The sequence below is a fragment of the Macrobrachium rosenbergii genome, chromosome 3 (genome assembly GCF_040412425.1).
Source record: "Macrobrachium rosenbergii isolate ZJJX-2024 chromosome 3, ASM4041242v1, whole genome shotgun sequence".
In the NCBI taxonomy this organism is placed as follows: Eukaryota; Metazoa; Arthropoda; class Malacostraca; order Decapoda; family Palaemonidae; genus Macrobrachium; species Macrobrachium rosenbergii.
This window is the reverse complement of record NC_089743.1, coordinates 37,687,641-37,703,285: the sequence shown is the minus strand read 5'-3', so window position 1 is coordinate 37,703,285 and position 15,645 is coordinate 37,687,641. Positions and strand designations below refer to the sequence as shown.

General features: G+C 33.3%; 1 non-coding gene across 1 annotated transcript; it reads right to left on the bottom strand.

The window, feature by feature from the left end:
* Positions 1–13,406: 13,406 nt before the first annotated feature.
* Positions 13,407–13,488, bottom strand: TRNAS-GCU (transfer RNA serine (anticodon GCU)). The gene has a single exon. It is a non-coding gene; the product is annotated as a tRNA-Ser (tRNA).
* Between the last annotated feature and the right edge of the window lie 2,157 nt (positions 13,489–15,645).

The window sequence follows — 15,645 nt, the reverse complement described above, 5'->3', positions numbered from 1 at the left end:
TTGCCCCAGTGCTCTGCTCTTGATGGTGACGCAGTCCTGTATGCTTAGTAGCCCTCTCCCCCATTCCTTTCGTGTTATGTATAGTCTGTCTGTATTTGCCCTTGGGTGTAGTGCTTTGTGTATTGTCATGTGTTTTCTAGTTTTCTGGTGTATGCTGCGGAGTTCAGCATTCTTCCACTCCACTAATCCTGTGCTGTATCTGATTACTGGTACTGCCCATGTGTTTATGGCTTTCGTCATGTTTCCGGTGTTGAATTTTGACTCTAGTATCGCCTGAAGTCTCTGCATATATTCTTTCCTGATCGTGTCCTTCATCTCTTGGTGTTTTATATCCTCTCCTTCTATTATTCCCAGGTATTTGTATCCTGTCTTATCTAAGTGTCTGATGCTATTCCTGTCTGGTAGCTTTATCCCTTCAGTTCTTGTTACTTTGCCTTTTTGTATGTTGACCAAGGCGCATTTTTCTATTCCAAACTCCATCCTGATGTCCCCAGATACAATCATTATAGTCTGGATTAGGGTATCTAATTATTTCCCTATTTTATATATTCCTAATTTGTGGTATTATTATTATTATTATTATTATTATTATTATTATTATTATTATTATTATTATTATTATTATTATTATTATTATTATTATTAATGTACCTATGTACACATCATCGTAAACGGCTATCACTGCTAGAACAGGGAAATGCTTCACTAAATAGTATTTTATTTTCTTTTGTGCCAGATGATCTGGACAATTTTCAGTAAATTTAAACAGGACCAGTAGTATTTTGAATTGATTATAAAAATCAGAAGCACAATTTTATAGCAATCTCTCTCTCTCTCTCTCTCTCTCTCTCTCTCTCTCTCTCTCTCTCTCTCTCTCTCTCTCTCTCTCTCTCTCTCTCTCTCCAGTTTCATCAAAAGGATTCATTCAAATTCAACATGAATCAGGGTTTTCCATGGTTCAAATGATAATGATTTCATAGCTTTCTAAAGTAATAATGTCTCTTATTTAATATGCTAATTGCTAAATGCTTACTTAATCAAGCATCATTATATCTAATTCAAATATTCTCTCTCTCTCTCTCTCTCTCTCTCTCTCTCTCTCTCTCTCTCTCTCTCTCTCTCTCTCTCTCTCTCTCTCTCTCTATCAGGTCAGTTCACTGCAAATAAACAAATCATTTTAATTTAGTTATCCTGATGAGTATATGGTATCAGTGTTAACTTACGAAATAAAATACATTGAAATATGACAGAGTAATTCACTATACATTTTGTGAATTTTAAAATTTGATTTACTGCTCAAAATACTGACAACAAGAGCTAATATCTTAAGAATGATTGCAACAGTTACCAAAAGTAATGGGGTGCCCTTTCTAATTTAACATTTTTTTCCCTCAAATTTGCGTTATAATATTACAAAAAAAATTTCAATTTCCAAATATCACGACCGGTTGCATCACTATATGCAATCAGACTCTTTTTAGAATTTCTCTCTCTCTCTCTCTCTCTCTCTCTCTCTCTCTCTCTCTCTCTCTCTCTCTCTCTCTCTCTCTCATTTCATTTCATTTCATTCGTAAAACGCTGCAAAATTTTTGATGCTCAGGCCTGAACTCGCATTCAGAGACGCAATTCCGTTGATTGCTTCTCATAATTACAAAGTGTAGCAGGACATGATCACGAGATTTCCCCCTTTATTTGCTATGTTTGTGATCAAGTTTCACCTTTGGACTTCTTTTTACGTAAAGAATAGATAATGTTTATCCTTTTCAATAACATAAAATAAAAGCAGTCACGTAAAATATTGGAAAGTCATAGTTTTCCATGAATTTTACAGGATAGTCTTAGCAATAACTAAAAATAATGTTGCAGGACTGTTTAATTTATGATCTTGTTAGCCAGTGTTCTTAACCTTACATAACTAAAATCTGAAAAAGGGAAATTTATGCGTTTTGGTAAACTGAAAAACAAAATTATAGTTTATAGAATGTTCAGCAATTTTCGTTGTTTATTTGCTGCTTAAAATTTTATTGGTGCTAATTACAGATAAATAAACCATTCATATGCTTTACTGCTGTTAAATGTGAATCTATTATTTGAATGTTCTCAGAGTTAACAAGGGGTAAAAATATCATAAACACGAATATTCTGGTTTTTTAATGAAAGCTCTAAACATTCACATTATAATTTCAGTCCGGAGAAAATTAAATGTTTAGCTAATGACCCATAAACGTTCTGGTTGAAATCAATTGTTCAATAGACCTTCATATACTGTGTATATATATATATATATATATATATATATATATATATATATATATATATATATATATATATATATATATATATATATATACGTTTACTTTTGTTAAAGAGATAGGGAGTAGAAGTTTCGATAATTGTGTTATGGCAAGCTTTGATGTGAAGTCACTGTTCACGAATATATATATATATATATATATATATATATATATATATATATATATATATATATATATATATATATATATATATATATATATATATATTCAAACTGGATGGTATCCATTAGATACCATCCAGTTTGAATGAGGTCCTTTTAATAATTCTACTAACGCACAGAACAATTGTGTATGTGATAAAGTTAATATATATATATATATATATATATATATATATATATATATATATATATATATATATATATATATATATACATACATATATATACACACACATATATATATATTCATGAAGTGTATCCTTGTAATCAGGTGATGGTATTAAGACTGGTGGAATTTAGAACTTCTATGATGATAGAAACATGCAGTGGATGTTTGTTGCGTGACAGAAATATTGACATTTATGCAGAAAAATAACAAAAAAAAAGATATTTAGCAGTAATTACCTAATAAAAGTATTTCTAATTAAATTGACGTTTTTTTGCTAAGTATTCATGATTTACCTTGGACTAAAAGTAATTTAAAATCGGTATTCCTTGAAATATTTTCCATTAAAAATATATATTAAAATGGGTATTTTTCGAACAATTTTCTAAATAAAAATCTTTCAAAATTCTCTCGGATTTTCAACACACTGAGTATCCGTGATTGAAATTTCATCAGTGGAATAACATTGTTATAGTTTTAGGGAGAATAATAGGCTTCACATTCTCAAAAATTCTCCACGTGCCAGGATGAAATGTCAAGTGTAATAAATGAAGAATCATTCTAGACATTCTTTTGTAGCCAAAAATGTCAGATGTCTCCTGCTTTAGCCAGGATTAATTAGTGTTTCAATTCAGCTTGCATATTTCAAAACGCGTGATTGGTGTTCCAGAAACTTGTGGACTGCTGTCTGTATATTGGTATGGCATTTTGTATGGTATTTAGTTACTATTTTATTATGTATTACCTTTCCGGTAGTTCTGTGAAGTGATTATAATTGTGGTACATAGTCTACATCATCTGGAGGCTAATTATTCACTTATTTCATTATATATTAGTTAGTTTAACCTCTAGTTAATTGTGTGGGATTGATTATAATCCTGGTACATGGTCTATCTCAACCGGATCTTATTATTTACTTTTTACATTATATATTACTTGCTTTAACGTCTAGTTAATTCTGTAGGATTGTTTTATAATTCTGGTACTTGCCTACTCATCTGTAGTCATTTCTGATTTACCTGTTGTCGCTTATTCCAGATAAAAATATTTCATAACTCTAAGTAAAGAGCTACAAGAGTTCTTTTGAGTCTCTTGCAATAGGCAGAAATCAGAGCACCCATAAAAAACACAATTTTATCTTTCCAAATCAATAAAACATGTTTAAGTCCTTTCTGAAAATATAAACATATGCCACTAATTCTCTGGTGTTTTCACAATTAATAGAGCTGAAGATTTTATATAATATTTACTCCTAACGTTATGAGACAATTACACCTCATAGAAAGAGAGAGAGAGAGAGAGAGAGAGAGAGAGAGAGAGAGAGAGAGAGAGAGAGAGAGAGAGAGAGAGAGAGAGATTAACTGTATAATTTTTACTCGTAATGTAATGGGACAATTACGCCTTATAGACTAAGAAAGAGAGAGAGAGAGAGAGAGAGAGAGAGAGAGAGAGAGAGAGAGAGAGAGAGAGAGAGTGTGTGTGTGTGTGAGTGTGTGTGTGTGTGTGAATGTGTATGTGTGTGTGTATGTATGTGTGCGTATTGCAGAACTTGGCAGGTATTTTTTTATACAATTTAGTTTTTTAATAAATATTGATGGAAAACATCTTTATAAAATTCCTTCACATGTTTGCTTTTTTCTTTCAGGAAACAAAGCACTTTATAATATAAACAGCAGGCAGCTAGTTAGCTAAAACATTGCTTTGTTTTATGGGAAACCTTTTGGGAACGTTCGATAAAAAAAACAAACGTTTGTTGGCAAATGTCAGCAAGTAGAGTTATTGGGTGCAGTTTTTTTCCAGTGAGTGATCTCTCAGGCAAGGCAGTTGGGGCTGCTATAAACTGCTACAAGTTCGATGAACTAGTACATAAAAAAAAAATTATTTAACACATAAAAATGAAACATCTCCACTGTATAAAACGGAAACGTTGCCTTTCCATTGAAAATATTTGGATATCTAAATTTTTTTTAAATATGATATACTGGATTCGAATTTCAGATATCTTTGTTTTATGCAACTCGTTACAATGGTGATCCCTGTCGCTTGTATGATAGCACTGAATAGACATTCTACATTTTAAGTAAAATTCCCAAACATTTTTTATGACATCACATCACATCAGTGAGTTAAGAATAGATTTCTAATTGAATATACCAGTGCTTTTATAGAAATAATGCTTATTGGAATATAGTCATCAGAATGTCACTTCCACTGAGCTAATTGGGAAACAACTGCTTCTGTTATTAATGCCATAGGGATACTGTATTTCATTTTGAAGGAAAATCACTAATCTTTTGTCAAAGGTCATAGGCATTGTAATATTAAGAACTTATAAATGATAACTCGTCTTTTTTCCCCGTAGCTTTATCTGAGAATCTTGGCATACCTTAAGATATTACTAACTCCTACGTAATTTTTTTTACTTGACCAGTTAACAAAATTTATTTTAGAATTAATATATACTTAATTAATCCACCTCCAGTCCTCATACACCGTCACATCCATCTTGGAATACAATGACTTCTCTCTCCAAACCCTTTAAAGAACTAATATCCATCTCTAGCTAACCGAAAAAAAACTAGTGTGTATAACCAGATTTCCATTCATCTCTCAATCAAATCCACAGTTCCATGGTCTCTAGCAAAACCTAGCACGATTTCCCTTGGTCCTATAAAAGAAATAATTCGCTAACATTCATGAAAAATATATTTAAGGATATTACCCATTCAAAACCTCTGTCAATCACTTTGCCTTCATTACTTGGTCGACACCATACCTTTCCTGGAAGGTGTACAGAGGAGGGTCCACACCCGTCTTATATAGAACTTCTAGGTATACACAGCAGAAAACAGAGAGAGAGAGAGAGAGAGAGAGAGAGAGAGAGAGAGAGAGAGAGAGAGAGAGAGAGAGAGATATTAACCTTCAGTGAAATTCCGTTATCATATAATATGGCTATGTAGAGTACTAATTATACGAGTGTTACAGAAGTGATTAATGCAAGGGTCTAGGAAATATAAGGGAGATTCGAATGATTTGATTGGGGAACAGGAGACTAATCCAATCTGTTTGATGTCGGATTTTCTTTAATTAATACGAATTTGCTCTCCTAGGCTACTAAATCTTAAATTTTAAGACTCTGTTAGGGATAGATATTAGATACAGCAAACTGGTTGATATGATAATTATTGTTCTTGTCTTAGTTCAGAGTAAAAGGGTCACACCAGCACGTTAATATGGAAATAGGCTTAATCTCTCTCTCTCTCTCTCTCTCTCTCTCTCTCTCTCTCTCTCTCTCTCTCTCTCTCTCTCTCACACATGACCATTCAAGAAGCAGATATTAAGATCCCTTTGTTTAACCCTCAATTTTAGAACACAATTTTCGAAGTAAATTACACTTTCATTTCTAATTTGTCGTCAAACGAGTTCCTAATTGGTGGAGTGGGTATCGTTCTCAGCTAGCACTCTGCTGGTCCCGCGTTCGATTCTCCGACCGGCCAATGAAGAATTAGAGGAACTTATTTCTGGTGATAGAAATTCATTTCCCGTTATAATGTGGTTCGGATTCCACAATAAGCTGTAGGTCCCGTTGCTAGGTAACCAATTGGTTCATAGTCACGTAAAATAATAAATCTAATCCTTCGGGCCAGCCCTAGGAGAGCTGTTAATCAGCTCATTGGTCTGGTTAAACTAAGGCATACTTAATTTTTGTCGTCAAACTTCCCAGATTGTCTAAGATTCCACTCGCAAGAACGTTCTTGCATACGTATTGGAGAGAGAGAGAGAGAGGAGTTTTCTTGTAGCGGAAATCTACTCACAATAGTACATTGCAATTCTACAAACTCCCGACTAAATTTATGAGAGGAACACAAGTGATTAGTGCAACTATAAGAACAAAGGTGGAAGGACCCCTAAGGAAAACTGTTCCCTGCCTTTCCCTAACTGATTCGGAGTCTTCATTGTATAGCATCAAAGACTAATGGAAATCAAAGGCAATTACAATGATGCTTTGGTAAGCAGAACCCTACCTTAGGTATTCCTTTAATTGGGAAGTTTTCACTTTGGTAAATGGGCTTATATCTTCTTATGTGTTATGTTTTCTCACCTTTGATAATTTAATGCGACTGTTCCTACCTATCACCCTTTCACGAGTCAATTTTAACTTTCCATCCTGTTTTATATCTATTTTAAATAGCTCTTTCGTTGTTCTTAGAAGGAAAACTATTTCTTGCCATAAGAAATCGTGTGATTTTGCCACCAACTGAAAGATATTTCTGGGCCTCAACCACTAAATATCTCAAAAGCTTTTGCAATTCTAAGAATCCTGCTCTCTTCTCTGGTGATGAGTTTATACCTCGATCTTTCAGTGATAAGGTCATACTCTTTGGTTCTCATTTATCAGTAAAATTTCTCTCCTTTATTCATATGACTGTTCTTTACTCCTCACTTCTGTGTCCTTTCCAAACTTCACCTTTTTAAGGATTATTGGGATCCCATATATTCAAAATAAGGTAAGAATCTCATTTGCCAAAAAACTCAACCGAAAGGTCATAAGCGCGTTGGCTTTTGAACTTGACTTATTATTTAACTGCTCGTTCAGTCGTCTTAGTGAGTGCATAAACACACACACACATGGACTCATATCTATCGTTCTAATTAATTGTCTGTATAAATGTAAAGAGAGAGAGAGAGAGAGAGAGAGAGAGAGATAGAGATCTGTCTATAAGTCGGGTTCTCATTATTCTGTAAGTATACTACTTCTTTTTAACCTTTGATGCTAATGTGCCCAAAATATCACAATTCACCTGTTTACTTCTCTATATTAACTTCATTTGATTTATCTCTCCTTATATTGACAGAAAAGCAAATACTAAAATCCAGAGCAATACTGAATTATATTTCATTTGGTTCCATACCGTACGTTAAATAGCGAGTCAGATTTAATCGGAAAAATCGCGGATGAAAAGCTCTTAAACTTTGTGACCCATTTCCAAATTGAAGAAGTGGAGGGGAGTTCGTATCAGTTCCCCCTTACGCATCTATTAGGGATCTTTCCAAGAAAGAGAGGAGGCCGATTTATCTCTCTTGGTTTCTTCGAGGTTTGATAATTAGCCGCAGCCAGGTTCTTGGGGAATTAACCGGGATTAATTTGGAGGTTCATTTTCCAGCTCAGTGAAGGCATTTCATTACCCATCTTCGCTTTGAACTGTCCAATTATTTGTAAGGACGGTGAATTCTCATGTTTCTATGATAAATGTGGAATCGTTATTTTCCTTCAATACCTCCTGATCGGTTCTGATCTTTCTCTGCTAAAATCTCTGCTATGAAATGTATAATCGATTAAAAAATTATTTGAAATATAAAAAAAGACACTTGACAGTTATCCTCATAAAGAATTAATAGACTTATTTACGATTATAATGATTATATTTTAAAAATCATAATCCATGGAATAACCCCAGAGTAGATAAACAACGCAAAATTCATGTCTTTAAATTGGCTTCACGAAGAAAACTTCTTCCTCTGACATCAGCAAAGTTAATGACCTAAGCTGCTCATTACAAATGTTATATGTAATTTGTTTTCTTAATAACCCAGCATTTTCTGAGTTTATCTTTTGATTTATTTCTTCTTAATATTACCAGCAATCCTCCGAGTAGGAACGATTTCTTCTTCTTCTTCTTCTTCTTCTTCTTCTTCTTCTTCTTCTTCTTCTTCTTCTTATAATTATTATTATTATTATTATTATTATTATTATTATTATTATTATTATAAATTGAAGCTTCCAAAGAATGTAGTGTTCATTTGAAAGAGGTAACAGAAGGTGATAGGAAATACAGAAAGATCAGTTAACAGAAAAGATAAAAATATAAGTAAATTATTGAAATGCAAGGGATTGCTTTAGGGTGGTAACGCATATATTCATAATTCTTGGTAGAATTATTCAAGATATGAATTATTCGTACCTAAGCTTTACCATTTGAAATATTTATTTGGTATAATAATTTACGAAATAATTATAGAGGTTACAAATTTGATTTTCAGTGATATTCGACTGTTCCCAAAATCTTTGGGACAAGCAACTTTAAACCCAGATTTACACCATATCTAGAATACCCAGCATATCTAGAATTCATGAATGCTTGAGGGAAACAAGCTGAGCGAATGCTAGACGTTCCTCGCATAAAAAAAAAATTAATGAAAAACTCCGGGAATTTACGACCGGAATTTATGACCTGTGCAGTTTCCGTTGGCGTGGATTCCGACACGTTATTCATTTATATCTTTCATTGCATAACCGTGAATGTCTTTCTGTAAAGCAACGGGAGTTTGTAACTTTGTATTGTAGAATTATAGGATACGTGGTATGCATATAACGTGTATTGGGGAGTACAAGAATTATATTCACTTGTAATTAAATATAAATATAATAATGTATAGATATATATATATATATATATATATATATATATATATATATATATATATATGCATATATACACATAGAAAATATATATATATATATATATATATATATATATATATATATATATATTTCTATGTGTATATATGCATATATATATATATACACATAGAAATATATATATATATATATATATATATATATATATATATATATATATATATATATATATATATATATATATTATATATATATATATATATATATATATATATATATATATATATATATATATATATATATATATATATACTGTACGTATATATATATATATATATATATATATATATATATATATATATATATATATATATATATATATATATATATATATATATATATATATATATATATATATATTTATTTATTTATAAGAATATAATACTCTTGAGTGGTGAATTTCGAAATACTATCTTTTTGTATTGCGTAATATTTGTAACCTGAATATTATTAGTATCATCTTAAATATAAATTATTCTGCAAATAAAGAAAACGATGATGGCAGTCAAACGTTTATTAAAATAAAAATAAAAATAAATACAAATATTTTGAAAGAGATCATCATCATTGCTCTTGAGACGATCATTAACTTGCTATTCACTGACCGTCCGTTGTGTCAATATCCTTCCATTTTTCCAAGAAAGAACTTTCAGGATTTAATACAAATGAAAAAAAGCTCTATTCCTTTCCACCACACAAATTTAATTTTAATAAACACGAAGAATTTCACTTTTCACACTTCGCCCCAAAAGCTTGTTCTAATACAGCATGACATTTCACGAGAATCCGATGCAACGCTTTAATTATGGAGAAGCAGTGATAGACAAAGACAGATGTCATAAAAAAAACATCAAAATGATCGTCTGGGGAATATGTGTGTGTGGGTTTTAAAATTCCAGTGGTAGAATTCATAATTTCCTTCCCCACTCCAGAAATATATATTCCGTGTCGCCAGAGGTTTTGTCATGAATACTTGATGGGGTTGTCTGGGGTTCACAGAAGTCGAGGTTCAGCAGCTGACACCAGAGTGGTCAAGGGATTTCTAAGGGGGAGGGGGATACAATACTAGATCTGTAAGTCTAATTCACTATATCGTTTTTTTCATTAAACCATAAAGACCAAGTTTTTTTCTGTATTTTAGTGATAACACCTAATAATTTCACAATAATTTTATTTTGGTAAATAATCGAGCGGTTAACCAACGTATTGTTTTAACACACACACACACAGAAGAGAGAGAGAGAGAGAGAGAGAGAGAGAGAGAGAGAGAGGAGAGAGAGAGAGAGAGAGAGAGAGAGAGAGAGAGAGAGAGAGAAATTTCAAATATTCTTACTTTAGCTGGAAATGACTAGTCCCCATATAATCCCGCCGTTACTATTATAATCATCTCCGTTAACCTAGATTTTTCATAACGCTCTCTCTCTCTCTCTTTCTTCTTCTTCTTCTTCTTCTTCTTCTTCTTCTTCTTCTTCTTCTTCTTCTTACCTTCCTTCATGATCCATGAGTCTCTTAATGACGTCGTCTCTATGCACGAAAACCTCTATGTCTTTGGTAATAAAAGGCATTTCGCTCGCTGCTGTGAGACCTGAGCAAAAGAATTTTTTTTTTTTTTAAGTAAGCTTTGATGACTCAAGAACTGTAGGGTTTTAGATGTAATTCTTTATTACCTTATGTAGTAAATTCACTTCTACTTTATACAGGAAAGATAATCTATCTAATGATTCCAAACATTCCAGTGGATAAAGTATCTAAAAAATATTGATTAGAGGCTTTACGAAGACAATGTGACGACTATAATTCATACAGCTGTGAATGTGACCAGAAGAGAGAGAGAGAGAGAGAGAGAGAGAGAGAGAGAGAGAGAGAATGGATATAATTTTAAGGAATTAATGGATATTATTCATGTAAGTGTCAGCGAGTACATATAAATATGTTTTTTTATTTATCTGAGTCTAATATTTTCTTTATACATAAATTTCAATATTTTTTTATTCATGAAAATTATTAGTGATATCTCTTTCAACATTACGGATAATTAATAAACAAAAATAAGACGGAGGGCAAACGCGCCCTTTTCATCGTAAAGAAAAGTGAAACCATTTCCATACCTGTGGTTTCCAGTTAGCTTATGGCACCATTCTATGGTATTCCATTCTCAGGGCACAGATGTTCTTCTCCTCCTCCTCCTCCTCCTCCTCCTCCTCCTCCTCCTCCTCTTCCTCTTCCTCTTCCTCTTCCTCTTCCTCCTCCTCCTCTTCCTCCTCCTCCTCCTCCTCCTCTGCCATATGAAGGGGAATCCCCGACTTCGATGTGGAAGCCTTTGGTGTAAAAGCCGGAACCTTGGCTATCAAAGGGTCCGGTATAATTGGAAGAGCGTCCCCCTCTCTCTCTCTCTCTCTCTCTCTCTCTCTCTCTCTCTCTCTCTCTCTCACTCTCTCTCTCTCTCTCTTTATTACTATCTTTCTAATTCTCGCTGATCAAAGTTTTCGATTAGCACTCTTAGGGAGTTTGACCATTTTCACTAGTAGATTGGGTAACCACAAGAAAATTCTAAACTTGTCACTCTGGTATTCTTCTTCTTATTCTTTCTCTTTGGTGTCAACAGTTGTAATTATTCATTTTTTTTTCTCTCTGTACCCAACAGTTATCTTCTATTCCCTCATAGTTATCTATTTATCACATATCCTATAACTTGTATCACTCTGCAGACTGATTTCTCTTTGGAGCCCTTTTGGGTTTATAGTCTGCTGACTGTTCATTAGGGTTTCAGCTGAAGATTTAAAGAAAGAAAGGAAAAAAGGTATTCCTTCCATTAATTCCCCAATCTCCCTCCCCACTAAATGTACATTTATACTTGTAGTGTTTTCAAGACAATGCTACGATTCCACCATTTAATGCTCAAGACACCACTTATGGATTCTGAATTTGATATTCATTACAAAGCTTCATCCATATTTTCTTCATGTGCTTCTTCTCTATCTTACTTTTTAAATTATATGTAATTATGGCTACACTGAAAATAATTCCCATCTGAAACATATACTTTATTATATGGTAGTATTTGAATAATATAAAGAGAAGGAAATCTATGTCCCATATATCAGCAGATCCTTCGGTGTGCTTTGAACATACAATAATCGTAAAGCTGAGGCCTCGATCCTTTTGGAGAGAGAGAGAGAGAGAGAGAGAGAGAGAGAGAGAGAGAGAGATCTTTTCTTATGAATATCTTATGAATGGTTTCGATCCAGTGAAGCTAGAATTATCTCGTCGAGGTCCTCCCGTTTTGATGGTATACCTCCTTGATGGAGTAATGATAATTCACATCTAAAGATTCTCTCTCTCTCTCTCTCTCTCTCTCTCTCTCTCTCTCTCTCTCTCTCTCTAAATTCAATTATTATAGCTAAAGTACATGTAAATATTTATCAAACAAGATTTGAATTAATCTTATTATTACCAAATCTGGTGAGAGTGGGATTTAATTAGCGTATAATCATCAGTCTGAAGCTCTAATTAATGAGGTATATTTAACTTATGATACCAAATTTCCATCTTATAACTGAAACTTCCCATACGACAGGTGCACGAAATACCATACTCAAAATAATTCCCAATTTTATCCAGTACCCCTACTGTAAATTACCATCGTCTGGAATATGACGTTCCAAGTAGGAGCAGCTCCTTCCAACCTGTTTATGGACTTGCAAACTGGATTCTTCCTCAAGTCTGGAAAATTCCAGCTTATCCCATATTTATAGAATTTTCTACTACATCCTGGAGGCTGCGTAATATTACTGTTGGATATTTTCTTTGTGATCGATTAGGTAAGGTTAGTCTCGCTGTTATTTTGGAGAGAGAGAGTGAGAGGATATCTTATGAATAGATTCCATTTAATATTCCTGCCATATCGCAGCCTTTGGAAAAGGGAGAGAGAGAGAGAGAGAGAGAGAGAGAGAGAGAGAGAGAGAGAGAGAGATTGCATTTCATCATCGTGAAATGAGGATTGCTTCGTCCAGGGCCAGCCATCTGCGATCCTATAAATTATACATTTTGACGATGTCCTGATAACTAACGTCTATTTATAGACTTCCCTGTCTCTCTTCCTCTCTCCTATTAATCGAGCTACGGCCCGTAACAGTCGAGTAACAAACAGGTACTTAATTACTTCTTTATTCACTTCTCAAGTCAACAAATGCTTGCAGGTTTTTCTAGGAAACCCAAACACATCATTTTATGTATGCAATGATTTGGGGAACGAGTGATATTCATTCAGAAAAGGTATCCTTCGACGGGGATGGGATTCGAACCCACGCAGGGAGACCCTATTGGATTAGCAGTCCAACGCCTTAACCACTCGGCCACCTCGTCTTGAAGAGATAACGAAAAATATCAAAAGATATAAGAGATGTAACAGATAAGGAAACAGTGACATGTGCAACAGATATTTAGACCTCCCCTGTGGGTGATCACTAAACTATACAATTTTCATAAATCGTTCAAAAACCAGTCAAGGTTTATGAACGCAAAAAATATTCAGTGGAAATGAGCAGCCTTTGACATTCACAGATGTAGAAAACACTGAACAAAGAAAATGATAAATTGAGGGTCTCCTTCTTTTAGATCAGATGTCTCAGGACCTCCAGGAACCACCAATTCTGGCCACAACGCCGAACTCGAAAAGCGCTCCATTTCAGACGAATGATTTGCATAGCAAAGGAGGTTGGTCCCTATATTAAAAGGTCCAAAACTGGTTCATATTTTATGTTAAAAAAAAGCTGAAGAGCGAAAGGAAATAGGAATTCTTCTTTCTTTGACTCCCTTCTCACTGCGTGATTTTGAAAGGATAATAATTCTTCCATCCCACGTCATGTAAAAGGTGTAAGTTAAGAAGTACTTATTTTATATTTTCGCTTCTAGGGTCCTGTATCTTAGTCAAGCTCTGTACTTGTTTACGAATGTTTGGCTGCTTAAGTAACTAATTCAATATATATATATATATATATATATATATATATATATATATATATATATATATATATATATATATATATATATATATATATATATATACATACATACATACATACATATAATATATATATATATATGTGTGTGTGTGTGTGTGTGTGTTTGTGTCAAATGCGATCTGTTGTTAAACCGCTCAGCCAGTTATTGAAATTTGTATTATACTGTCAACGTTATTGATTTTCTTATAAGGAAATAAAAGATGTTTATTTGATCGTAAATGTACGCTGGTCATACAGTACTATTTTCTTAATACGTTCTTTTCCATATTCCCTTAACCATAAAATATGAACATATTACTGATAACAAAAAATTTCGGCCTAAGAATCTTGACTCTGTACATAAGAAAGAAAAAAGAAAGAGACAAAGAAGTAGTTATCAAAAGTACCTTAAGACTACTATTTTCAAAAATATTACTTCAAAATATTTATCCTTACAACTGTGCATTCACTAATACTCTTCGATTATGCTTGTCCCACGAAACCCATTCGCAGGGTACTGCAGAGGCTCGTTTGATATGCAAACTCTGGGGCGGTATTATGCCTTCACAGATACAAATTGCAGTTCATTTGGGTTTCTGTTCCCTTTACGGATGTCTGTCTGTTTGTTTGTCTTCTTGTGTAGCTGAGCATTTACTCAATGTGAATAGCCAGTGGATTTCATTTTCATACTTGCATTTCTTAAGTCCTTACACATGTTAGAAATAATCTTAGCGTAGAAGGAAGATTCATTAAGAAAAATGTGAATATTTTAGACACCTAGAGAAAAGAAATACGAGTATAAAATGGATATATAAAAGTGTAAGAAACTGATTATCATACAACATACAACGATTACTTTCGTATTTGTAAAGATTAAAGATAAATAAAAAGTGTTTATACTTTCTTATTCAAGACATTCAGACAAAGACCTATTCAGTATGATCCTTTAATTTTAGATCCACTCTTATTCATACCCTGCAATCATTCATTATAATTTTCACTGTTATTCTCTTAGTTTAAATTCCCTTAGTTTCATTGGCTTCAAGTAGGATGACATTAAAATTGAATTTACTGAGTAATTATCTTTACAGCTTTCTGCAAACCTCTTGTTAAATAATATCTCTTCTTTGTGTACTGAAGCACTCTTTGAAGATTGTATATTCGGCTATTCCTTCTCCAAGTCTTTCCAACACTCTCTCTCTCTCTCTCTCTCTCTCTCTCTCTCTCTCTCTCTCTCTCTCTCTCTCTAACTTTTCTAACTTTTTCTATACCTAAGCACTCTTTTAAGCTCCTGTATTCATCTAATCCTGCACCCTGTTTTCCATCTCTCTCTCTCTCTCTCTCCCAAAACGATTGTTAAAAGTATAAATCTTTTCTGTGCGTATTGAAACACTCTTTTAAGAATGCATATTCGGCTATTCCTGCATCCAGTCTTTCCAACTCTCTCTCTCTCTCTCTCTCTCTCTCTCTCTCTCTCTCTCTCTCTCTCTCTCTCTCTCTCTCTCTCTCTCGCAAAACA